This window comes from Oncorhynchus mykiss, chromosome 29 (genome assembly GCF_057628025.1).
Source record: "Oncorhynchus mykiss isolate SJ-2025 chromosome 29, ASM5762802v1, whole genome shotgun sequence".
In the NCBI taxonomy this organism is placed as follows: Eukaryota; Metazoa; Chordata; class Actinopteri; order Salmoniformes; family Salmonidae; genus Oncorhynchus; species Oncorhynchus mykiss.
In genome coordinates this window covers 47,042,801-47,067,357 of record NC_143050.1, presented here as the reverse complement: position 1 = coordinate 47,067,357, position 24,557 = coordinate 47,042,801, and the positions used below count along the sequence as shown (strand labels likewise).

The 24,557-nt window shown below is 41.7% G+C and overlaps 1 long non-coding RNA gene and 1 pseudogene across 2 annotated transcripts; both read left to right on the top strand.

Moving 5' to 3' along the window:
• The first annotated feature begins 775 nt into the window (after positions 1-775).
• On the top strand, positions 776-17,296 carry LOC149970624 (uncharacterized). Its single transcript, XR_016493449.1, has 3 exons — positions 776-1,053; positions 1,435-1,496; positions 13,286-17,296. It is a non-coding gene; the product is annotated as an uncharacterized LOC149970624 (long non-coding RNA).
• A 2,124-nt stretch (positions 17,297-19,420) lies between these two features.
• On the top strand, positions 19,421-23,915 carry LOC110509535 (purine-rich element-binding protein gamma pseudogene; annotated as a pseudogene). The gene has a single exon (XR_016493448.1). The product of XR_016493448.1 is annotated as a purine-rich element-binding protein gamma pseudogene (transcript).
• The last annotated feature ends 642 nt before the right edge of the window (positions 23,916-24,557 follow it).

The window sequence follows — 24,557 nt, the reverse complement described above, 5'->3', positions numbered from 1 at the left end:
CAGGCTGGGAAGACTGAATCTTCAATAGGTAAGCAGCTTGGTTTGAAGAAATCAACTGTGGGAGCAATTATTAGGAAATGGAAGACATACAAGACCACTGATAATCTCCCTCTATCTGGGGCTCCACGCAATATCTCACCCCGTGGGGTTAAAATGATCACAAGAACGGTGAGCAAAAATCGCAGAACCACACGGGGGGACCTAGTGAATGACCTGCAGAGAGCTGGGACCAAAGTAACAAAGCCTACCATCAGTAACACACTATGCCGCCAGGGACTCAAATCCTGCAGTGCCAGACGTGTCCCCCTGCTTAACCAGTTGCATCTCTAGGGGCGCTATTTCATTTTTGGATAAAAAACGTTCCCGTTTTAAGCGCGATATTTTGTCACGAAAAGATGCTCGACTATGCATATTCTTGACAGTTTTGGAAAGAAAACACTCAGAAGTTTCAGAATCTGCAAAGATTTTGTCTGTAAGTGCCCCAGAACTCATTCTACAGGCGAAACCAAGATGATACGTTAAACAGGAAATGAGCAGAATTTCTGAAGCTCTGTTTTCTAATGTCTCCTTATATGGCTGTGAATGCGACAGGAATAAGCTTAGACCTTCTGCCGTTTCCCCAAGATGTCGGCAGCATTGTGACGTATTTGTAGGCATATCATTGGAAGATTGGCCATAAGAGACTACATTTTCCAGGGGTCCGCCCGGTGTCCTTTGTCTAAATTTGTGCGTAATCTTCAGGTGCGGGCATTTTCTCCTGGGATTCAGGAGAGAAAGCACACTTCCACGAACGATATATCATCGAAGAGATATGTGAAAAACACCTTGAGGATTGATTCTAAACAACGTTTGCCATGTTTTCAGTCGATATTATGGAGTTAATTTGGAAAAAAGTTCGCGTTTTGAGGACTGAATTTTCGTTTTTTTTTGGTAGCCAAATGTGATGTACAAAACGGAGCTATTTCTAATACACAAAGAATCTTTTTGGAAAAACTGAGCATCTGCTATCTAACTGAGAGTCTCCTCATTGAAAACATCTGAAGTTCTTCAAAGGTAAATTATTTTATTTGAAGGCTTTTATGTTTTTGTTGAAATGTTGCGTGCTGGATGCTAACGCTAATGCTAACGCTAATGCTAACGCTAAATGCTAACGCTAAATGCTACGCTAGCTAGCTACTTTTACACAAATGATTGTTTTCCTATGGTTGAGAAGCATATTTTGAAAATCTGAGATGACAGTGTTGTTTACAAAAGGCTAAGCTTGAGAGATGGCATATTTATTTCATTTCATTTGCGATTTTCATGAATAGTTAACGTTGTGTTATGCTAATGAGCTTGCTGATAGATTTACACAATCCTGGATACAGGGGTTTTTTCATAGCTAAACGTGACGCAGAAAACGGAGCGATTTGTCCTAAACAAATAATCTTTCAGGAAAAACTGAACATTTGCTATCTGAGAGTCTCCTCATTGAAAACATCTGAAGTTCTTCAAAGGTAAATTATTTTATTTGAATTCTTTTCTGTTTTTTTGTGTAAATGTTGCCAGCTGAATGCTAATGCTAAATGCTACGCTAAATGCTACGTTAGCCATCAATACTGTTACACAAATGCTTGTTTTGCAATGGTTGAGAAGCATATTTTGAAAATCTGAGATGACAGTGTTGTTAACAAAAGGCTAAGCTTGAGAGCTAGCATATTTATTTCATTTCATTTGCGATTTTCATGAATAGTTAACGTTGCGTTATGGTAATGAGCTTGAGTCTGTATTCACGATCCCGGATCCGGGATGGGGAGATCAGAAAGGTTAAGCCAGTACATGTCCAGGCCTATCTGAAGTTTGCTAGAGAGCATTTGGATGATCCAGAAGAAGATTGGGAGAATGTCATATGGTCAGATGAAACAAAAATATAACTTTTTGGTAAAAACTCAACTCGTCGTGTTTGGAGGACAAAGAATGCTGAGTTGCATCCAAAGAACACCATACCTACTGTAAAGCATGGGGGTGGAAACATCATGCTTTGGGGCTGTTTTTCTGCAAAGGGACCAGGACGACTGATTCGTGTAAAGGAAAGAATGAATGGGGCCATGTATCGTGAGATTTTGAGTGAAAACCTCCTTAAATGAGCAAGGGCATTGAAGATGAAACGTGGCTGGGTCTTTCAGCATGACAATGATCCCTAACACACCGCCCGGGCAACGAAGGAGTGGCTTCGTAAGAAGCATTTCAATGTCCTGGAGTGGCCTAGCCAGTCTTCAGATCTCAACCCCATAGAAAATCTTTGGAGGGAGTTGAAAGTCCGTGTTGCCCAGCAACAGCCCCAAAACATCACTGCTCTAGAGGAGATCTGCATGGAGGAATGGGCCAAAATACCAGCAACAGTGTGTGAAAAACTTGTGAAGACTTACAGAAAAATGAAATGAAATTAATAAATGAAAAAGTGGTGTGAGCAAATGCATTCACCCCCTTTGCTATGAAGCCCCTAAATAAGATCTGGTGCAACCTTCAGAAGTCAAAGTCTACCTGTGTGCTATCTAAGTGTCACATGATCTGTCACATGATCTGAATATATATACACCTGTTCTGAAAGGCCCCAGAGTCTGCAACACCACTAAGCAAGAGGGCACCGCCAAGCAAGCGGCACCATGAAGACCAAGGAGCTCTCCAAACAGGTCAGAGACAAACTTGTGGAGAAGTACAGATCAGGGTTAATTTAATAATATAAAATATCCAAAACTTTGAACATCTCAAGAAGTACCATTTTTTAAAATCCATCATTAAAAAAATTGAAAGAATATGGCACAACAACAAACCTGCCAAGAGAGGGCCGCACACCAAAACTCACGGACCAGGCAAGGAGGGCATTAATCAGAGAGGCAACAAAGAGACCAAAGCTAACCCTGAATGAGCTGCAAAGCTCCACAGCGGAGATTGGAGTATCTGTCCATAGGACCACTTTAAGCCGCACACTACACAGAGCTGGGCTTTACGTAAGAGTGATCAGAAAAAAGCCATTGCTTAAAGAAAAAATAAGAAAAAATGTTTGGTGTTCACCAAAAGGCATGTGGGAGACTCCCCAAGCATATGGAAGAAGGTACTCTGGTCAGATGAGACTAAAATCAAGGAAAACCCAACACCTCTCATCACCCCGAGAATACCATCAGCATCATGCTGTGGGGATTATTTTATCGGCAGGGACTGGAAAACTGGTCAGAATTGAAGGAATGATGGATGGCGCTAAATACAGGGAAATTGTTGAGAGAAATCTATTTCACTCATCCGGAGATTTGAGACTGGGGCCGAGGTTCACCTTCCAGCAGGACAATGACCCTAAGCATACTGCTAAAGCCACACTTGAGTGGTTTAAAGGGAAACATTTAAATGTCTTGGAATGGCCTAGTCAAAGCCCAGACCTCAATCCAATTGAGAATCTGAAGGAGCTGGAGCAAGTTTGCCTTGAAGAATGTGCAACAATCCCAGGGGCAAAATGTGCCAAGTTTATAGAGATGTACCCCAAGAGACTTGCAGTTGTAATTGCTGGAAAAGGTGGCTCTACAAAGTTTTGACTTGGGGGTGAATAGTTATGCACGCTCAAGTTTTTTTTTGTGTATTATTTCTGTCACGACTCGAACCTCGACCGAAGGTAGCTCACCTTCCTGTTCGGGTGGCGCTCGGAGGTCGTCGTCACCGGCCTACTAGCTGCCATTGATCCCTTTTCCCCTTTTCTGTTTATTGGTTTCACCTGTGTTTGTTTTAGGCTGATTGGTTGGGCTTTATTTACCAGCAGGCCCGACTGCGGGATTGTTCGATGTACGTGTGTACACATCTGTGTGTCACGGTTTTCCCATGTGCTTGGGTTTTTTGCTGGACTGTTTAAGTCCCCCGTGTTTGGGGCATTTGTTTTGGTTGGCGTATGTTCACTGTTGTTGTGCATTAAAAGTTAGCACTACCCTGAACTCTCTGCTTTCTGCGCCTGACTTCTCAACCACTACACCCCGGGGGTTACAATTTCTTGTTTGTTTTACAAGAAAAAATAATTTTCATCTTCAAAGGGGTAGGCATGTTGTGTAAATCAAATGATACAAACCCCCCAAAAATCCATTTATATTCCAGGTTGTAAGGGCAACAAAATAGGAAAAATGCCAGGGGGGTGAATACTTTCGCAAGCCACTGTATATATGTGTGTGTATGTATGTATGTATGTATGTATGTATGTGTGTGTGTGTGTGTATGTATGTATATAATCATTTTATGCAGAGTTTTAAACAGCTTGAATGTTGTTGCTATAAATCAGTGTGCACGAGAGCACGTTCTGTCTTTCTCTTTCCATCAATTCCATTTAAATTGCATGCAAAATAGATAATGGATATATTAATCTTGAACATGATTGAGTGTACAAAACATGACAGACTGACCAGGTGAATCCAGGTGAAAGCTATGATCCCTTGATGTCACTTGTTAAATCCACCTTTATCAGTGGAAATGAAGAGGAGAAGACAGGATCTTCTATCCTCGAGACAACCATTAAGACATGGATTGTGTATGTGTGCCATTCAGAGTTTGAATGGGCAAGACAAAAGATTGAAGTGCCTTTTGAATGGGGTAAGGCAGTAAGTGCCAGCCGCACAGGTTTGAGTGTCAAGAAGTGCAACGCTGCTGGGTTTTTCATGCTCAACAGTTTCCCATGTGTATCAAGAATGGTCCACCACCCAAAGCACATCCAACCAACTTGAAATAACCCTAGGAAGAATTGGAGACATGGGCCAGCATCCCTGTGGAACGCTTTCGACAACTTATACAGTCCATGCCCCAACAAATTCAGGCTGTTCTGAGGGCAAAGGGGGGTGCAACTCAATATTAGGAAGGCTCCTAATGTTCAGTACACTCAGATGTCCTAGCCTACCTCTTTTGTAATACAGTCAATGTAATATTAGCCTTATATTGTTGCTAATTGATAATGGGTTAATATGCATAAGCTTCTAACTTACAGTGCCTTGCAAAAGTATTCAGACCACTTGGATGTATTCACATTTGGTGTTACAAAATAGGATTAAAATATATTTAATTGTCTTTTTTTTAAAAGATCAATATAAATTAAATGACTCAAATATAGTTGTTGCATAAGTATTCGGCTCACTGAGTCTACATATTAGAAATACCGTTGGCATCTGTAATGGCTTTCTTCTTCCTCTTCTGAGGAGTAGTAGGAAGGATTGGAGGACCAAAATGCAGCGTGTTATGTATCCACAATGTAATTTAATGAGAATAAATACAGAATACAAAAAGAACAAGAGAAACAAAATGAAAACCGAAACAGTCCCGGATGGTGCAAACACAGAAAGGGAAAATAATCACCCACACCAAACAGGTAGGAAAATGCTACCTAAGTATGATTCTCAATCAGAGACAATAACAACACCTGCCTCTGATTGAGAACCATACCAGGCCAAACACAAAAACACCACATAGAAAAAGGAACATAGACAACCCACCCAACTCACGCCCTGACCATACTAAAACAAAGACCTAACAAAATAACTAAGGTTAGAACGTGACAGAATCGATAAGTTGTAAGTCTTCTTGGGTAAGTCTATAAGAGCTTTGCACACCTGGGTTGTGCAATATTTCCCATTTATTATTTTCAAAATTCTTCAAGCTCTGTCAAGATGTTGAGGATCATAGATTTTCCAGCAGATTTAAGTCAAAACTAACTTTCACTGTCTTCTTGGTTAGCAACTCCGATGTAGAGTGAATTCTGAAAGTGTTCCGACCCTTCCCTTCTTTCCACATTTTGTTACGTTACAGCCTTATTAAAAACAAAAATCAGATGTGTTCCGACCCTTCCCTTCTTTCCACATTTTGTTACGTTACAGCCTTATTCTAAAAAAAAAACAGAAGTGTTCCGACCCTTCCCTTCTTTCCACATTTTGTTACGTTACAGGCTTATTCTAAAATAAAATCTGAAGTGTTCTTACCCTTCCCTTCTTTCCACATTTTGTTACGTTACAGCCTTATTAAAAAAAAATCTGAAGTGTTCCGACCCTTTGCTATGAGACTCGAAATTGAGCTCAGGTGCATCCTGTTTCCATTGATCATCTTTGAGATGTTTCTACAACTTGATTTGAGTCCAACTGTGGTATTTTCAATTGTTTGGACATGATTTGCAAAGGCATACACCTGTCTATATATGGTTCCAAAGGTTGACAGTGCACGTCAGAGCAAAAACCAAGCTATGAGGTTGAAGGAATTGTCTGTAGAGCTCCGAGACAGGATTGTGCCGATACACAGGTCTGGGGAAGGGTACCAACGAATGTCTCCAGCTTTGAAGGTCCCCAAGAGCACAGTGGCCTCCATCATTCTTAAATGGAAGAAGTTTGGAACCACCAAGACTCATCCTAGAGCGAGCCGCCCGGCCATACTGAGCAATCAGGGGAGAAGGGCCTTGGTCAGGGAGGTGACCAAGAACCAGATGGTAACTCTGACAGAGCTTCAGAGTTCCTCTGTGGAGATGGGAGAACCTTCCAGAAGGACAACCATCTCTGCAGCACTCCACCAATCAGGCCTATATGTTAGAGTGGCCAGACGGAAGCCACTCCTCAGTAAAAGGCACATGACAGCCACCCCCATGATTCACCATAGGGATGGTGCTAGGTTTCCTCCAGATGTGACGCTTGGCACAAAATAATCTTGGTTTCATCAGACAAGAGAATCTAGTTTATCATGGTCTGAGAGTCCTTTAGGTGCCTTTTGGCAAACTCCAACATGGCCTTTTACTGAGGAGTGGCTTCTGTCTGGCCATTCTACCATGTAGGCCTGATTGGTGGAGTGCTGCAGACATTTTTTGGTACCCTTCCCCAGATCTGTGCCTCGACACAATCCTGTCTCGGAGCACTATGGGAAATTCCTTCAACCTCATGGCTTGGTTTTTGCTCTGACATGCTCTGTCATCTGTGGCTCTTTTCAGATAAATATGTCTTGTTTTTAGGTTTTTTGACTGTCATGTCTCTTCTAATATGGCCAAAAAAAATCACTAGCTAGCTAACAAACAACTGTAATGATGCTTTTGAGAGCAAATTCTCTTTGTGAATTTTTGTTTTGTTTTCAATAAACATTGGAGACAAAATATAGTTTACATATGCAATCTGAGCCAGTCCGTTTGGCACACGCATCGGTTTTATTTCACCTTTATTTAACCAGGTAGGCTAGTTGAGAACAAGTTCTCATTTGCAACTGCGACCTGGCCAAGATAAAGCATAGCAGTGTGAACAGACAACACAGAGTTACACATGGAGTAAACAATAAACTAGTCAATGACACAGTAGAAAAAATAAAGTATATTTACAGTGTGTGCAAAAGGCATGAGGAGGTAGGCAATAAATAGGCCATATGAGCAAATAATTACAATTTAGCAGATTAACACTGGAGTGATAAATGATCAGATGGTCATGTGCAAGTAGAGATGGTGTGCAAAAGAGCAGAAAAGTAAATAAAATAAAAACAGTATGGGGATGAGGTAGGTAGATTGGGTGGGCTATTTACAGATGGACTATGTACAGCTGCAGTGATCGTTTAGCTGCACAGATAGTTGATGTTTAAAGTTGGTGAGGGAAATAAAAGTCTCCAACTTCAGCGATTTTTGCAATTCGTTCTAGTCACTGGCAGCAGAGAACTGGAAGGAAAGGCGGCCAAATGAGGTGTTGGCTTTGGGGATGATCAGTGAGATGTACCTGCTGGAACGTGTGCTACGGGTGGGTGTTATCGTGACCAGTGAACTGAGATAAGGCGGAGCTTTATCTAGCATAGACTTATAGATGACCTGGAGCGAGTGGGTCTGGCGACGAATATGTAGCGAGGGCCAGCTGACTAGAGCATACAGGTCGCAGTGGTGGGTGTTATAAGGTGATTTGGTAACAAAACAGATGGCACTGTGATAGACTGCATCCAGTTTGCTGAGTAGAGCGTTGGAAGCTATTTTGTAGATGACATCGCCAAAGTCGAGGATCGTTAGGATAGTCAGTTTGGTTGCTAAACAACCAACTTGTCTAAACAATCAAAACATGGATATTTATATCATTACTACGATTAAAGTTGGTGCCCCATAAAGCTCCACGTCACACATTTACCAATATAATTTATGCAGAATATACACTGAGTGCACAAAACATTAGGAACACCTACATGATATTGAGTTGCACCCCTTTTTTCCCTCAGAACCACCTCAATTCGTTGGGGCATGGACTCTACAAGGTGTCAAAAGCGTTCCACAGGGATGCTGGCCCATGTTGATTCCAATGCTCCCCACAGTTGTGTCAAGTTGGCTAGATGGCCTTTGGGTGTTGGACCATTCTTAATACACATGGGAAACTGTTGAGCATGAAAAACCCAGCAGTGTTGCACTTCTTGAAACACTCAAACCTGTGCGGCTGGCACCTACTGCCATTCCCGTTTTCAAAGGCACTTAAATATTTTGTCTTGCCTATTCACCCTCTGAATGGCACAAATGCACAATCCATGTCTCAACACTTAAAAATCCTTCTTTCAACCTGTCTCCTCCCCTTCATCTGGATTTAACAAGTGACATCAATAAGGGATCATAGCTTTCACCTGGTCAGTCTGTCATCGAAAGAGTAGGTGTTCCTAATATTTTTCACATTCAGTGTATTTCACATTGTCTTTTTATATTATCCACATTTTTGTGAATACAACTCCACTGATTACAATCTCTCTATAGATATATAACAGATCTCAACAGGTGATTTTAAATAGGTATCTGTGTTGGTACTGATTTTTCACAGTAGAGCAGTGGTAATCATTGCACGGGCAATGAGATTTGCGGTTCGCAGTGATTTTCCTATTTTCCATTCATAAATCACAACAATGACACAATTATAATTCAATGTGGCCTGAATCACTTCATTGAATATATATTGTTCCCTGGCTGGCAGATAGATGGCAGTATAGCGCAGCTGTTGAACAGAAAGGCCAAAGTAGAACGTTTTCCCGAAATAGAACAAAACTTCTCAGCTATAGCGACCAACACATATCGGTTTGCTATTAGCTAATTTTGCAGTCTGGTCGACATGGATCAATTTATTGTAAAAAAGAAACGTAAATCTATTGACAATGAAAATGGGGGGGAAGAGCTGGAGAACGTGACAGCTATGAACGAACAACCACATGAGAACCAAGAAAGTCAGGAATATTGAGGCGGAGAAATGCAGCTGGAAAACGTAGCTAACATGACCAACTTTGCTATGGTGGCTAAGAGAAGGAATGCAGGAAGCATTATATGCGAGGCAATCATAAACCAGGCGAGGCAATCATTTTAATGTCTCTTATCGATGGCGGTTATGATGTCATTTAGGACCTTGAGCGTGGCTGAGGTGCACCCATGGCCAGCTCTGAAACCAGATTGCATAGTGGAGAAGGTACGGTGCGATTCTAAATGGTCGGTAATCTGTTTGTTAACTTGGCTTTCGAAGACCTTAGAAAGACAGGGTAGGATAGATATACAGTGCCTTGCGAAAGTATTCGGCCCCCTTGAACTTTGCGACCTTTTGCCACATTTCAGGCTTCAAACATAAAGATATAAAACTGTATTTTTTTGTGAAGAATCAACAACAAGTGGGACACAATCATGAAGTGGAACGACATTTATTGGATATTTCAAACTTTTTTAACAAATCAAAAACTGAAAAATTGGGCGTGCAAAATTATTCAGGCCCCTTAAGTTAATACTTTGTAGCGCCACCTTTTGCTGCGATTACAGCTGTAAGTCGCTTGGGGTATGTCTCTATCAGTTTTGCACATCGAGAGACTGAATTTTTTTTCCCATTCCTCCTTGCAAAACAGCTCGAGCTCAGTGAGGTTGGATGGAGAGCATTTGTGAACAGCAGTTTTCAGTTCTTTCCACAGATTCTCGATTGGATTCAGGTCTGGACTTTGACTTGGCCATTCTAACACCTGGATATGTATATTTTTGAACCATTCCATTGTAGATTTTGCTTTATGTTTTGGATCATTGTCTTGTTGGAAGACAAATCTCCGTCCCAGTCTCAGGTCTTTTGCAGACTCCATCAGGTTTTCTTCCAGAATGGTCCTGTATTTGGCTCCATCCATCTTCCCATCAATTTTAACCATCTTCCCTGTCCCTGCTGAAGAAAAGCAGGCCCAAACCATGATGCTGCCACCACCATGTTTGACAGTGGGGATGGTGTGTTCAGAGTGATGAGCTGTGTTGCTTTTACGCCAAACATAATGTTTTGCATTGTTGCCAAAAAGTTCAATTTTGGTTTCATCTGACCAGAGCACCTTCTTCCACATGTTTGGTGTGTCTCCCAGGTGGCTTGTGGCAAACTTTAAACAACACTTTTTATGGATATCTTTAAGAAATGGCTTTCTTGCCACTCTTCCATAAAGGCCAGATTTGTGCAATATACGACTGATTGTTGTCCTATGGACAGAGTCTCCCACCTCAGCTGTAGATCTCTGCAGTTCATCCAGAGTGATCATGGGCCTCTTGGCTGCATCTCTGATCAGTCTTCTCCTTGTATGAGCTGAAAGTTTAGAGGGACGGCCAGGTCTTGGTAGATTTGCAGTGGTCTGATACTCCTTCCATTTCAATATTATCGCTTGCACAGTGCTCCTTGGGATGTTTAAAGCTTGGGAAATCTTTTTGTATCCAAATCCGGCTTTAAACTTCTTCACAACAGTATCTCGGACCTGCCTGGTGTGTTCCTTGTTCTTCATGATGCTCTCTGCGCTTTTAACGGACCTCTGAGACTATCACAGTGCAGGTGCATTTATACGGAGACTTGATTACACACAGGTGGATTGTATTTATCATCATTAGTCATTTAGGTCAACATTGGATCATTCAGAGATCCTCACTGAACTTCTGGAGAGAGTTTGCTGCACTGAAAGTAAAGGGGCTGAATAATTTTGCACGCCCAATTTTTCAGTTTTTGATTTGTTAAAAAAGTTTGAAATATCCAATAAATGTCGTTCCACTTCATGATTGTGTCCCACTTGTTGTTGATTCTTCACAAAAAAATACAGTTTTATATCTTTATGTTTGAAGCCTGAAATGTGGCAAAAGGTCGCAAAGTTCAAGGGGGCTGAATACTTTCGCAAGGCACTGTAGGTCTGTAGCCGTTTGGGTCTGGAGTGTCACCCCCTTTGAAGAGGGGGATGACTGCGGCAGCTTTCCAAACTTTGGGAATCTCAGATGATACGAAAGAGAGGTTGAACATGCTAGTAATAGGGGTTGCAACAATTTCGGCAGATCATTTTAGAAAGAGAGGGTCCAGAACATGTCAGAACATCAGCTATCTGGATTTTGGTGAAGGAGAAATGGTGGGGGCTTTGGCGGGTTGTTGTGGAGGGTGCCGGGCAGTTGACCGGGTTAGGGGTAGCCAGGTGGAAAGCATGGCCAGCTGTAAAGAAATGCTTATTGAAATTCTCAATTATAGAGGATTTATCGGTGGTGACAGTGTTTCCTAACTTCCTTCCTTGTTCTTCATGATGCTCTCTGCGCTTTCGACGGACCTCTGAGACTATCACAGTGCAGGTGCATTTATACGGAGACTTGATTACACACAGGTGGATTGTATTTATCATCATTAGTCATTTAGGTCAACATTGGATCATTCAGAGATCCTCACTGAACTTCTGGAGAGAGTTTGCTGCACTGAAAGTAAAGGGGCTGAATAATTTTGCACGCCCAATTTTTCAGTTTTTGATTTGTTAAAAAAGTTTGAAATATCCAATAAATGTCGTTCCACTTCATGATTGTGTCCCACTTGATGTTGATTCTTCACAAAAAAATACAGTTTTATATCTTTATGTTTGAAGCCTGAAATGTGGCAAAAGGTCGCAAAGTTCAAGGGGGCTGAATACTTTCGCAAGGCACTGTAGGTCTGTAGCCGTTTGGGTCTGGAGTGTCACCCCCTTTGAAGAGGGGGATGACTGCGGCAGCTTTCCAAACTTTGGGAATCTCAGATGATACGAAAGAGAGGTTGAACATGCTAGTAATAGGGGTTGCAACAATTTCGGCAGATCATTTTAGAAAGAGAGGGTCCAGAACATGTCAGAACATCAGCTATCTGGATTTTGGTGAAGGAGAAATGGTGGGGGCTTTGGCGGGTTGTTGTGGAGGGTGCCGGGCAGTTGACCGGGTTAGGGGTAGCCAGGTGGAAAGCATGGCCAGCTGTAAAGAAATGCTTATTGAAATTCTCAATTATAGAGGATTTATCGGTGGTGACAGTGTTTCCTAACTTCCTTCCTTGTTCTTCATGATGCTCTCTGCGCTTTCGACGGACCTCTGAGACTATCACAGTGCAGGTGCATTTATACGGAGACTTGATTACACACAGGTGGATTGTATTTATCATCATTAGTCATTTAGGTCAACATTGGATCATTCAGAGATCCTCACTGAACTTCTGGAGAGAGTTTGCTGCACTGAAAGTAAAGGGGCTGAATAATTTTGCACGCCCAACTTTTCAGTTTTTGATTTGTTAAAAAAGTTTGAAATATCCAATAAATGTCGTTCCACTTCATGATTGTGTCCCACTTGTTGTTGATTCTTCACAAAAAAATACAGTTTTATATCTTTATGTTTGAAGCCTGAAATGTGGCAAAAGGTCGCAAAGTTCAAGGGGGCCGAATACTTTCGCAAGGCACTGTACATAGCCTTTCCTTCTACATTAGCTGCAGTGAAATGTCTCCACACATCAGATAGTGCCCGTGGCATTTTCGTATAAAGATTAGAAAAAAATGAGTAAAAAAACAAACAAATTCAATTCCATTTACAGATATGGTTAAGCAGTTAGATTAAACAACTCCTTTGTAAGATACATGTTTTAAAATGAAACATGTATGGAAACAGGTGAATTAACACTCCTCAGTTAGTAGGCTTAAGCAAGCTAAAACCCACATGGTAGCAAAAACTAACTAGCAGAATTTGATAAGTTAGAAATTATTTACACACACTTTGCTGTAAGCTACTATTTACTAGTTAACAAAAAATAATGTATGTCATAGAAAATATATTCACTCCACTCAGTACTGTAATCAAAATTTACCAGAAAGCATGTAGTCCTTGGCTCAGACAATGTTTCCCAACCCCTTCTGTCTCAGCCTCCAGTATTTATGCTGCAGTAGTTTGTGTCGGGGGGCTAGGGTCAGTATGTTATATCTGGAGTATTTCTCCTGTCTTATCCGGTGTCTTGTGTGAATTTAAGTATGCTCTCTCTAATTCTCTCTCTCTTTTTCTCTCTCTCAGCCCTAGGTCCATGCCTCAGGACTACCTGGCCTGATAACTCTTCGCTGTCCCCAGTCCACCTGGTCATGCTGCTGCTTCAGTTTCAACTGTTCTGCGGCTATGGAACCCTGACTTGTTCACCGGACGTGCTACCTGTCCCAGACATGCTATTTTCAACTCTCTAGAGGCAGCAGGAGCGGTAGAGATACTCTGAATGATTGGCTATGAAAAGTCAACTGACATTTACTCCTGAGGTGCTGACCTGTTGCACCCTCTACAATCACTGTGATTATTATTGTTTGACCGTGCTGGTCATCTATGAACATTTGAAAATCTTGGCCATGTTCTGTTATAATCTCCACCCTGAACAGCCAGAAGAGGACTGGCCACCCCTCATAGCCTGGTTCCTCTCTAGGTTTCTTCCTAGGTTCTGGATTTTCTAGGGAGTTTTTCTTAGCCACCGTGCTTCTACACCTGCAATGCTTGCTGTTTAGGGTTTTAGGCTGGGTTTCTGTACAGCACTTTGTGACATCAGCTAATGTAAGAAGGGCTATATAAATACATTTGATTAGTAGTGTGGGCTCAATAGCATCTCATTAGTGGATCAGCTGTACATTTGATGGAAGAATGAACTGTGCATGCAGAGGGTTGCAATTCCATTGAATTGGGGATAGTTGAAATATGCCACAAGACCTAGAATTGCCTTATGTGGATCCCACGAAAATGTACACTGTTATAAGCTAGAAGAAAAAGAAACGCACACCTATTAAGATGAGGTGCTGGCTAGCGGAGTAGAAAACTTGAAAATAAAAGTGAGCCGCACACTCTAGGAGCTCAGATGCAAAAATGTAATTACAAACGTTTCGACAGCCAAGCTGTCTTCATCAGGGTATAATCACAAACACTGCGGGATGACTCGTTTATATAGTGTCAAAAGACACAGGTGTCTGTAATCATGGCCAAGAGTGGTGCTCTTCACAGATGAAAGCAGGTTCACACTGAGCACATGTGACAGACGTGACAGAGTCTGGAGACGCCGTGGAGAACGTTCTGCTGCCTGCAACATCCTCCAGCATGACCGGATTGGCGGTGGGTCAGTCATGGTGTGGGGTGGCATTTCTTTGGGGGGCCGCACAGCCCTCCAGGTGCTCGCCAGAGGTAGCCTGACTGCCATTAGGTACCAAGATGAGATCCTCAGACCCCTTGTGAGACCATATGCTGGCGTGGTTGGCCCTGGGTTCCTCCTAATGCAAGACAATGCTAGACCTCATGTGGCTGGAGTGTGTCAGCAGTTCCTGCAAGAGGAAGGCATTGATGCTATGGACTGTCCCGCCCGTTCCCCAGACCTGAATCCAATTGAGCACATCTGGGACATCATGTCTCGCTCCATCCACCAATGCCACGTTGCACCACAGACTGTCCAGGAGTTGGCGGATGCTTTAGTCCAGGTCTGGGAGGAGATCCCTCAGGAGACCATCCGCCACCTCATCAGGAGCATGCCCAGGCGTTGTAGGGAGGTCATACAGGCACTTGGATGCCACACACACTACTGAGCCTCATTTTGACTTGTTTTAAGGACATTACATCAAAGTTGGATCAGCCTGTAGTGTGGTTTTCCACTTTAATTTTGAGTGTGACTCCAAATCCAGACCTCCATGGGTTGATCTTAATGTTTTTCCTCATAATCCTGGACTATCGGACCACCATTTTATTACGTTTGCAATTGCAACAAATAATCTGCTCAGACCCCAACCAAGGAACATCAAAAGTCGTGCTATAAATTCACAGACAACACAAAGATTCCTTGATGTCCTTCCAGATTCCCTCTGTCTACCCAAGGACGCCAGAGAACAAAAATCAGTTAACCACTTAACTGAGGAACTCAATTTAACCTTGCGCAATACCCTAGATGCAGTTGCACCCCTAAAAACTAAAAACATTTCTCATAAGAAACTAGCTCCCTGGTACACAGAAAATACCCGAGCTCTGAAGCAAGCTTCCAGAAAATTGGAACGGAAATGGCTCCACACCAAACTGGAAGTCTTCCGACTAGCTTGGAAAGACAGTACTGTGCAGTACCGAAGAGCCCTTACTGCTGCTCGATTATCCTATTTTTCTAACTTAATTGAGGAAAATAAGAACAATCCGAAATTCCTATTTGATACTGTCGCAAAGCTAACTAAAAAGCAGCATTCCCCAAGAGAGGATGGCTTTCACTTTAGCAGTAATAAATTCATGAATTCCTTTGAGGAAAAGATCATGATTATTAGAAAGCAAATTATGGACTCCTCTTTAAATCTGCGTATTCCTTCAAAGCTCAGTTGTCCTGAGTCTGCACAACTCTGCCAGGACCTAGGATCAAGAGAGACGCTCAAGTGTTTTAGTACTATATCTCTTGACACAATGATGAAAATAATCATGGCCTCTAAACCTTCAAGCTGCATACTGGACCCTATTCCAACTAAACTACTGAAAGAGCTGCTTCCTGTGCTTGGCCCTCCTATGTTGAACACAATAAACGGCTCTCTATCCACCGGATGTGTACCAAACTCACTAAAAGTGGCCCAGAAAATATAAAAAACTATCGGCCTATATCGAATCTTCCATTCCTCTCAAAAATTTTAGAAAAGGCTGTTGCGCAGCAACTCAGTGCCTTCCTGAAGACAAACAATGTATACGAAATGCTTCAGTCTGGTTTTAGACCCCATCATAGCACTGAGACTGCACTTGTGAGGGTGGTAAATGACCTTTTAATGGCATCAGATCGAGGCTCTGCATCTGTCCTCGTGCTCCTAGACCTTAATGCTGCTTTTGATACCATCGATCACCACATTCTTGTGGAGAGATTGGAAACCCAAATTGGTCTACACGGACAAGTTCTGGCCTGGTTTAGATCTTATCTGTCGGAAAGATATCAGTTTGTCTCTGTGAATGGTTTGTCCTCTGAAAAATCAACTGTAAATTTCGGTGTTCCTCAAGGTTCCGTTTTAGGACCACTATTGTTTTCACTATATATTTTACCTCTTGGGGATGTTATTCGAAAACATAATGTTAACTTTCACTGCTATGCGGATGACACACAGCTGTACATTTCAATGAAACATGGTGAAGCCCCAAAATTGCCCTCGCTAGAAGCATGTGTTTCAGACTTAAGAAAGTGGATGGCTGCAAACTTTCTACTTTTAAACCCGGACAAAACAGAGATGCTTGTTCTAGGTCCCAAGAAACAAAGAGATCTTCTGTTGAATCTGACAATTAATCTTAATGGTTGTACAGTCGTCTCAAATAAAACTGTGAAGGACCTCGGCGTTACTCTGGACGCTGATCTCTCTTTTGAAGAACATATCAAGACCATTTCAAGGACAGCTTTTTTCCATCTACGTAACATTGCAAAAATCCGAAACTTTCTGTCCAAAAATGATACAGAAAAATGTATCCATGCTTTTGTCACTTCTAGGTTAGACTACTGCAATGCTCTACTTTCCGGCTACCCGGATAAAGCACTAAACAAACTTCAGTTAGTGCTAAATACGGCTGCTAGAATCCTGACTAGAACCAAACAATTTGATCATATTACTCCAGTGCTAGCCTTTCTCTCTCTCGGAGGACCTGAGCCCTAGGATCATGCCTCAGGACTACCTGACATGATGACTCCTTGCTGTCCCCAGTCCACCTGGCTGTGCTGCTGCTCCAGTTTCAACTGTTCTGCCTTATTATTATTGGACCATGCTGGTCATTTTATGAACATTTGAACATCTTGGCCATGTTCTGTTATAATCTCCACCCGGCACAGCCAGAAGAGGACTGGCCACCCCACATAGCCTGGTTCCTCTCTAGGTTTATTCCTAGGTTTTGGCCTTTCTAGGGAGTTTTTCCTAGCCACCGTGCTTCTACACCTGCATTGCTTGCTGTTTGGGGTTTTAGGCTGGGTTTCTGTACAGCACTTTGAGATATCAGCTGATGTACGAAGGGCTATATAAATAAATACTTTTGATTTGATTTGATTTTGATAAATTTGATTTCCATTGATAATTTTTGTGTGATTTTGTTGTCAGCACATTCAACTATGTAAAGAAAAAAGTATTTAATAAGAATATTTCATTCATTCAGATCTAGGATGTGTTACTTTAGTGTTCCCTTTATTTTTTTGAACAGTGTACATTCACTCGGAACGTTGGTACAATATTTTATCGTCTGTTCAAAACCGGGACATTTTGAAGCAGTTGATTGAATCAATAGAATAATTTGCATATAGCGCACTAAAACAATATGACTATACTCTTAGTCGATATTCACGTAATAATAAGGAATTTCCCTTGACAACACACAGAAATTGTTGGGAAAAAAAGTTATTTCCAATTGACCCCCATAGTAAAAAAAAAGCCAACAGAAATGTAAAACCATGTCGAAAAGCTGGTAAGTATTCGGCTTGGGAAATGTGGGGACAAGTTCTCCAAGTAGGCTACATGTAGCTATGTGTGTGGAACACATTTCATCACAGGTAAGAAATGTTACTTGTTTAGTATAGTCCGTTTGTAACTCCACTCATAACTTGTAGCCGTATAGTTGTTGGTCTTGGGTAGCTTAAAGATATACAGTGGGGAGAACAAGTATTTCATACACTGCCGATTTTGCAGGTTTTCCTACTTACAAAGCATGTAGAGGTCTGTAATTTTTATCATAGGTACACTTCAACTGTGAGAGACGGAATCTAAAACAAAAATCCATAAAATCACATTGGATGATTTTTAAGTAATTAATTTGCATTTTATTGCATGACATAAGTATTTGATCACCTACCAACCAGTAAGAATTCCGGCTCTCACAGACCTGTTAGTTTTTCTTTAAGAATCCCTCCTGTTCTCCACTCATTACCTGTATTAACTGCACCTGTTTGAACTCGTTACCGGTATAAAAGACACCTGTCCACACACTCAAACAGACTCCAACCTCTCCATAATGGCCAAGACCAGAGAGCTGTGTAAGGACATCAGGGATAAAATTGTAGACCTGTACAAGGCTGGAATGGGCTACAGGACAATAGGCAAGCAGCTTGGTGAGAAGGCAACAACTGTTGGCGCAATTATTAAAAATGGAAGAAGTTCAAGATGACGGTCAATCACCCTCGGTCTGGGGCTCCATGCAAGATCTCACCTCGTGGGGCATCAATGATCATGAGGAAGGTGACGGATCAGCCCAGAACTACGCGGCAGGACCTGGTCAATGACCTGAAGAGAGCTGGGACCACAGTCTCAAAGGAAACCATTAGTAACACACTACACCGTCATGGATTAAAATCCTGCAGCGCACGCAAGATCCCCTTGCTCAAGCCAGCGCATGTCCAGGCCCGTCTGAAGTTTGCCAATGACCATCTGGATGATCCAGAGGAGGAATGGGAGAAGGTCATGTGGTCTGATGAGACAAAAATAGAGCTTTTTGGTCTAAACTCCACTCGCTGTGTTTAGAGGAAGAAGAAGGATGAGTACAACCCCAAGAACACCATCCCAAACGTGAAGCATGGAGGTGGAAACATCATTCTTTGGGGATGCTTTTCTGCAAAGGGGACAGGACGACTGCACCATATTGAGGGGAGGATGGATGGGGCCATGTATCGCGAGTTCTTGGCCAAAAACCTCCTTCCCTCAGTAAGTGCATTGAAGATGGGTCATGGCTGGGTCTTCCAGCATGACAACGACCCGAAACACACAGCCAGGGCAGCTAAGGACTGGCTCCGTAAGAAGCATCTCGAGGTCCTGGAGTGGCCTAGCCAGTCTCCAGACCTGAACCCAATAGAACATCTTTGGAGGGAGCTGAAAGTCCGTATTGCCCAGCGACAGCCCCGAAACCTGAAAGATCTGGTCTGTATGGAGGAGTGGGTCAAAATCCCTGCTGCAGTGTGTGCAAACCTGGTCAAGAACTACAGGAAACATATGATCTCTGTAATTGCAAACAAAGGTTTCTGTCCCAAATATTAAGTGCTGCTTTTCTGATGTATCAAATACTCATGTCATGCAATAAAATGCTAATTAATTACTTAAAAATCATACAATGTGATTTTCTGGATTTTTGTTTTAGATTCCGTCTCTCACAGTTGAAGTGTACCTATGATTTTAAAAAATACAGACCTCTACATGCTTTGTAAGTAGGAAAACCTGCAAAATCGGCAGTGTATCAAATACTTGTTCTCCCCACTGTATGTAACGGCCGTCGTCGGGGGAAGAAGGTGAGGACCAAGGTGCAGCGTGGTAAGTGTTCATGATTTTTTTATATAATCAAAATAGAACACTAAACAAAATAACAACTAGGAAGAACAAACAAATGAAACAGTCCTGTCTAGTGATGACACACAAAAACAGAAAATAAACACCCACAAAACACAGGTGGAAAAAGGCTACCTAAGTATGATTCTCAATCAGAGACAACTAACAACACCTGCCTCTGATTGAGAACCATACCAGCCCAAACTCAAAAACCAACATAGAAAAACAAACAGACTGCCCACCCCAACTCACGCCCTGACCATACTAAAACAAAGACAAAACAAAGGAACTAAGGTCAGAACGTGACAATATATATATATTTTTTATTGCAATAATAACAGTATTACACATCAATACAGGGACATTCCTGTGGATACAATGAAAAAATGAAATAATAGAACACCAGGTGACCCCGCCCAAAACAAAATAATAATTCAGGACATCATTAATATGTGACAAGGCAATGAGACATTAACAGACCCTCAGAGATATGACTTCTAATAATTTTTCACATTTTTTAAGATACACAAATTTGAGGGATTTATAAAATTGGGTAGCTTAAAGATGCACTTTGCAGAAATCGCTCCGCCATTTCCTGGTTGCTAAAATTCTAATAGTTCATCTAATTTCAGTTTCTGTGACAAAATAAGCAGTCATTGTGTAGATAATCATTGTACCATCTAATCCACTGTGAAATATATTTTCCACAACCAAAAATATTGTTTCTTCAACTGTTTGAAGCTGGTGTACAAATCCGAATGTAAAAGGATGGGAAGCATAGAAATAGTGCACATAGAACAGACCTAGCGCTTCTTAGACTTGCTTTCAATGATAATGGAAGCTGTATAATCTGCTAAATTGTAATTATTCGCCTACCTTCGCATGCCTTTTGCACACAATGTATATAGACTTTTTTCTGTGTTATTGACTTGTTTATTGTTTACTCCATGTGTAACTCTGTGTTGTTGTCTGTTCACACTGCTTTGCTTTATCTTGGCCAGGTTGCAGTTGTAAATGAGAACTTGTTCTCAACTAGCCTACCTGGTTTAATAAAGGTGAAATAAAATAAATAAAAATAACTCACAACTCAAGTCTATGTGAATTTGGTCGGGTTGGCAAAAAATGACATATTGTAGCTTTAATGTTGTGGTTGGTAGCTAGCTAACTAGCACTCACTCACTCATGTGGCTGCTAGCACCATCATGAAAAGCAGCATGAAGGAAGCTTTATTACGTGAGAATGCTGGGGAGCAGGCAATGTTGAAAAGTAATCATTAAACATGTTGTACTTTTCTTTTCTTAAATGTAGTTTTTTAATTGACTAAAACAAGCAGGTAACAAGAAAATTTCGTTTGAAAAAAATGTAACCTTTTTGCTGTGGGCCAATGGTAACCACAATTTGTTTCCCCCACCTTTTCTCAAATACCGACGGGGACTATACTGGTGGTCAGCGCACTGCTCTATATTTTGCCAATCAATTACCATGTGCCTTCCTCTACTTTATTAATGTTGAAAAGATTGGTAGGTAAGCCTTTATATTTTCCTTGACAGCATCTTTGTCCCCGGCGACAACGTTATCGCAGCTATCTATCTTATAAAGGCAGTTATTTGCAGTAAATTCGCTTGCTGTGTCAAATGAAACGGTACTGCTCAAACTAGGTTGTCTCTTTAAACTGTGGGATTTCGCTGCTGGAATCGGAAGGGGGAGAGAGTTGGATGGGTTCACTGGGTTCATCAATCTACCGCTACCGAAGCAGGTCGTCACTAGTTAACAAAGCCACAACATCATAAACCCCGCCTATTTCTAAAATCTATATTCTTAAAATGCAATTTTAATCCTTAACCATGCCAATAACCGTATGCCTAACCCTAACCTTGAATTAAGACCCAAACGCTATTTTTTATTATTATTTTTTACGAGAAAACCAATGTTGACTTTGTGGCTGTGGTAACTAGTGGAAACCACCGAAGCAGCGCCCTCTGAAGAGACTGTCGGGGAGAACTGTCAGACGCAGGAAAGGGGGTAGCTAGGTAACCCGTCTTGCCAAGGGTTACGATGAAAATGGCATCAAACCGTACTAACGCTTGACCTTTAAATCCGGACGCAGAAACTCGATCAACTGAATACTCCTGTCAGGTAGCGGCCATTTCAGGTCATTTCAGGTATCTTTCAAATGTAGCCTACTATAGCAATAAACGGCCTGTCTAGCGAAACGAATAAGGTTACATGAAAGACAGCATGTTGGCTGGTAGTGGCAGGCAATTTGTCGTGTGCTCAACTGTGTTGGAAACGAAATAATGATGTCTGATACAACATATTCAAGAGGGATGGAAAGAGACAGAGGAAGGATTACATCAGATTCTATGGCGAGAGGCGCATATCCTCAACAGTATGTTCACCCTGGCAGTCAGCAGCAGGGCATAGACATCCAGGAGCTTGCCTCTAAACGTGTCGACATCCAGAAGAAACGGTTTTATTTGGATGTAAAACAAAGTGCACGGGGCCGATTCCTAAAAATTGCAGAGGTTTGGATTGGAAGAGAACGTCATGATAACATCAGAAAAAGCAAATTAACGCTGTCCATGTCAATGGCACCCGATCTACGTTATTGCCTGGGGAACTTCATTGATTATTACGCTCATATTGGGTTGAGAGGTGGCCTGGTACCACGGCCAGAAGAGCAGAGCAATGGCCAGGGCCGCCCGCACGATTCCCGCAGAAGACCGCAAGATCACCACGCAGCATCAGTGTCTCCCACTGGCTCTGCGGTGTCGGAGGAACATACTCATCGCGTCCTGAAGAGTGAATTCATTGAGAGAGACAATAGAAAGTACTATCTGGACCTGAAAGAGAACCAGCGAGGCAGGTTCCTCCGCATCAGACAGACTGTCAGCAGAGGGCATGGGGCCATCGGTTACTACGGCCAGGGCATCGATCAAACCATAGTGTTGCCGGCTCAAGGGCTAATCGAATTCAGAGATGCACTGTCGCAGCTGATTGAAGACTACGGCGATGATGATGCCACGGATGAGCTTGGAAGAGGCAATGGGAACCATGAAGAATCCACCGAGTTTCCCGAGGCAGCATCATTCCGAGTGGACAATAAGAGGTTTTATTTCGACGTTGGTTCCAATCGGTATGGTGTCTTTTTAAAGATTAGCGAGGTAAAACAGCCATACAGGAACACCATAACGGTTCCCATGAAAGCCTGGGCCAAATTTGGAGATCATTTCATTAGGTATGAGGAAGAAATGCAGCGAATGTGCACCTGTCACAAGGAGAAGGGGACAGAGACTCGCGAGGACATTGGAGAACAAGAGGATTGACAACGGCATTATATGGCTGTAAGAGGTTTCTAGTGATGGTGGGTTAAAACAGGGATGGAAAAAGCTAAACATGACAATATCCTAGAACATATGAAAAAGTATTATTTAATGTACTTCTATTAGGCCTATGTCTCTGGTCAACTAGCACTTTTGCTTTGTTCATGGTCATTCCGGCTTAAATCATACATTTCGATTATGGCATCCGTTTTGAAATTGGTGCAGCAGGACGTGTTGCCTATTGAAAAATGAAAAAAATGATATTCAAAAGGCAAAATGATGATATAGGTAATTTATGTGAATCAAATCTCTTTTTTTCATTGTGGTTGACTGAGTGTGCGAATGAAAGTACGTGTGGGCATGTGATTGTCTGATTGAGAAAAAAAGGTGAGACATGAAAGTGTACACGTCCTGTCCCCCACAAACATTGGTAGGGGGTTAATGTTAGATATACTGCTGAATGCTAGACATGATATTGTTGTTTAAACAGTAACAATAATTTGTGTAGGTAGCGCTTCATGATTTCGTTTTATAGAATAAGGGACAGTTTGGTTGAGGGTTCGCCGACCATCACGGACGAGCTCAAACTCCCTGCATATGTCATTACTCTATAATCAGAGCCGGCTGCAGACAATTATCAACTAGGGGAAATCCTATTTTCAACATTTTGATGCTATATTTATAATTATATAAAATATATGCAACGATTTTTCATTAACAGGTTTATGTACCAAAGCACTACACACAACCAATAAGCAATTCAGAACTACATACCGAATACCGACTTCGAGCACATCATCATGGTTTGCGTTTTCAACACCCCATTCAAATAGAGTATGTCAATCCGGACAAACAGGGAATACATCTTTCCCTACTCAGTATCGATGGCTTGGCTTGACAATCTCTGAATGTCATTTCACTTTTTTATATTTTGTAACAGATGTCTTTTTCCATTCATCGAATGGCTGGTGTGCAGTTTGGATGATGGAATTATATCAGAGTGGAGTGGATGAATGTGCGCAGGTAACCTACTGTTGAAGTAGCCTAATCAGATTAAAACATTGTGACTGATTGAGTTTATGCCATACATAAAATACATGTTTAAAGTTAAATTACAAATATTTAGGGTATATTGAAGCGTTAGGTTCAAGGTCGAGAAATAGCTGCTCGGATGGAAAAGGAGATACAACGCACATGAAGGTTTCCTGAATAACTGGGCCTGCTAGAAGCATAGGCCTATGTGGCTGCACTATTTTAAACGACTCAGGAGAATGATGATCAGCAACAGAAATTTAAATACAGCCTGACTGTCCTGCACGATGCCTTTCTAGACTTTATAATCTGCTGAGAGTAGACCCACAATTTATCCAAATGGAATGAAACGTTGAATTAACTGCTTTTATTCAAATTACATTATTACTTGTACTTACTTGAAAATCATAATTCAAATATGAATTGCATTGCGGTGTTGTAGGCTAGTCTAGGTAGGATCATTTTATTGTCCCTAAGGCCATACATGTAATTAACTGTATAACAGAGCCAGCAATAAAAAATTACATAATTGAAAGATAAAATAAAAGGTGTACCCCGTGTAATAATACTAAACAACATTTGTAGGCTACAACACCTAGCGACCTCACCACGATATTTGAGCCTTTTGGGATTGTAGTGAATAGTGGGGCAGGGAATAAAACTCAGATACCTGGCGTG